The sequence below is a fragment of the Apium graveolens genome, chromosome 4 (genome assembly GCF_009905375.1).
Source record: "Apium graveolens cultivar Ventura chromosome 4, ASM990537v1, whole genome shotgun sequence".
Classification (NCBI taxonomy): Eukaryota; Viridiplantae; Streptophyta; class Magnoliopsida; order Apiales; family Apiaceae; genus Apium; species Apium graveolens.
Genome location: NC_133650.1, coordinates 230,531,408 through 230,534,467, shown reverse-complemented (window position 1 = coordinate 230,534,467; position 3,060 = coordinate 230,531,408). Strand labels below are relative to the sequence as shown.

Sequence of the window (3,060 nt, the reverse complement as noted above, 5' to 3'; positions counted from 1 at the left end):
AGATCAAGCCTGGCATAATTCAATGGGTGCAGAATTCAATCCAGTTTGGGGGTTCTTCAACGGAAGATCCCAATATGCACGTTAGGGACTTTATTGAGATTTGTGACACCTTCAAGTTCAACGGTGTTTCCGAAGATGCTGTGAAGCTGAGACTATTCCCATTCTATCTGAGGGACAAGGCTAAGAGCTGGTTACACTCGCTACCAGCTGGTTCGATTACTACTTGGGAAGATCTTGCTCAGAAGTTTCTTACTAAATTCTTCCCTATGGCGAAGACAGCTGCATTCAGAAACGCTATTACTCAATTTGCACAGCAAATGGGAGAATCTTTATATGAAGCTTGGGAGTGCTACAAGGAGATGCTTAGGAAGTGTCCTCATCATGGAATTCCAGATTGGATGATCATCACTTGTTTTTACAATAGGTTGGGAGCACAGTCGAGACCCATGCTCGATGCAGCATCAGGCGGAGCATTATGGACAAAGAGCTATGAGGAAGCTTATGATCTAATTGAACTGATGGCTACTAATGAATATCAGTATCCAACCCTGAGATTTCCACAGGGCAAGGTAGCAGGAGTTCTTGAAGTGGATACAGCTTTAGCTATCACTGCTCAACTGAAGGCGTTATCTATGAAGATCGATTCTCTGGCTAACTATGGTGTTAAGCAGATAACCGGTGTTTGTGAGCTGTGTGCAGGTCCGCATGTGACAGAGCAATGCCACTTATAAGAGATCCCAGCAGCCAGTTCATGCCACTTATCATCCTGACAACTGGAATAATCCTAACTTCAACTGGAGCAACAATCAGAATGCGATGCAACAGCCGTTCCAGCAGTTTGGAGCAAAACAATTGAACCCTCCTGGTTTTCAGCAACAATTTGCACCAAGAAAACAACTCCAACTTCAACAACAAAATCATGATGCAGGTCTATCTTCGAATGAAAAATCTGAATTGGAGGAGTTGAGGCTTATGTGCAAAAAGCAGGCTCTTATATGCCAAAGCCAGGCTATTTTTATCAAGACTCTGGAGAACCAAATAGGACAAATTGCTAATGCCTTATTGAATCGACCACCAGGAACGCTTCCTAGTGATACAGAAGCCAATCCAGGTAGGAGGGAAGTTGAAGAACAGGTGAGCGTCATCACCTTAAGGTCTGGGAAGGTCGCAAGCCCCAAAATTCAGCAAGAGGAAGAGCCTGAAAAGTCTCAAGTTTCAGAATCTGAAGTTGTTGCTGAAGAAGAAGTGTAGAAGAAAGTAGAGGTGGAACCAAGGAAGACTACTGTGGAACACACTCCTCCTGAGGGTAATACAGGGGAGAAACAGATCTATCCTCCACTTCTTTTTCCAAAGAGGCTGCAGAAGAAAAAGCTGGATAAGCAGTTTGAGAAGTTTTTGGAGGTGTTCAAGAAACTTCATATCAACATAGCTTTCGTTGAAGCTCTTGAACAGATGCCTAGCTATGCGAGGTTTATGAAAGGTATTCTCTCTCAGAAAGTGAAGCTCGATAACTTAGAGACTTTTGCTCTAACGGAAGAATGCAGTACTATGCTGCAACAAAAGTTACCTCCGAAGCTTAAAGATCCTGGAAGCTGCACTATTCCTTGCACCATTGGAAACTTATCGTTCGACAAGTGTTTATGTGATTTAGGAGCTAGCATCAATCTGATGCCCTTATCTATCTTCAAGAAGCTTGGTCTGCCCGATCCGAAACCAACATTCATGTCATTGTAACTAGCTGACCGTTCCATCGCTTATCCACGAGGTATAGTGGAGGATGTCTTGGTCAAGGTGGATAAACTCTTCTTCCCTGCTGACTTTGTAATTCTTGATTTCGAGGAAGATAAGAAGATTCCCATCATCCTGGGAAGACCATTCTTGGCTATAGGCCGAACTATAACCGATGTGTAAAAAGGAGAGCTTTCGATGAAGGTTTACGATCAAAAGGTCACTTTTAATGTGTTCAAGGAAATAAAGTTACCCACAGCTAAAGAGGAGTGCTTTAAAGTAGAGCAAATACAGGTTTTGAATGCACCTCCGTGGAAGAGGAAGCTGGATATGCCATTCGATTCTCTTGGGTTAGCAGAACTGAAAATTACTCAAGAGCGTTTTGAACCATTTATTCAAGAAGCTCTCATACTTGAGCTCAACCGAAAGCCAGATCACTTGAGTTATTCATTCTTAGGTGCACCCCATGATAAAGTGTTGGGATATATTTTTGATGATGTAGAGAGTGGCTGGACGGATCTTCCAGTGCCTACAAAGGGTTCTTCTCATGCGCCACAGGTAGTTGATAGGACTGGTGTTGGTGATGAGCAGTACAGGCGATTGACTAGGCGTATGGAGGCCATGCACAACATTCACCATCATTTTGCTGAAGATTTGACACATACTTTCGGTACTATTTTCCGAGACACTAGTGGCGAGGTTGATTGGCCACCTGATCCTCCACCCGACGAGGGTGACTCTCCCGCTAATTAGGTATGCCTAAAATCCTTATAATTACCTTCAATGAGGACATTGAAAATTTTAAGTTTGGGGGTGATAATGTAAGGATTAGTAGTGTGTGTCCATATAGATTTATATAGATTCATATTGCATGTTTAGTTGTAGTTCATTCATATTTTTGCATGATTGTTCACATAGGACATATTTGTTATTTTTATGTGATTTCATATAGTTGCATTTGCATGCATATTTAGCATGATCCCTTAAGATGAACTATGATATTTGATAAGTTGATATTGATTTGAGTGTGGTGATGACGAATAGGGGGATGTTTAAGTCCTAATAAATTGATTTGCATGCCAGAAACAAATATTTTCACAAAGTCTTATAGGGTTGCTTTTGATCTAGATCATGATCATACTTATTTGTTGTTGAGATTTAATCACTTGGTTATATTTAGAATTTGTGATATTCTCATAATGACGTAAAAACACTGATTTTTTAATCTGGAGAAAAACTTGGATTTCATTGCTAGTTGTTGTAAGGCTAGGCGTCAAATGGCTAGTAGCCGGCTCATATTTTTATGAGCAGTCTAGGGTTGAATGAGATGGA

General features: G+C 41.3%; 1 non-coding gene across 1 annotated transcript; it reads right to left on the bottom strand.

Moving 5' to 3' along the window:
• Nucleotides 1–281: 281 nt before the first annotated feature.
• On the bottom strand, nucleotides 282–388 carry LOC141722865 (small nucleolar RNA R71). Its single transcript, XR_012575864.1, has one exon. It is a non-coding gene; the product is annotated as a small nucleolar RNA R71 (small nucleolar RNA).
• Between the last annotated feature and the right edge of the window lie 2,672 nt (nucleotides 389–3,060).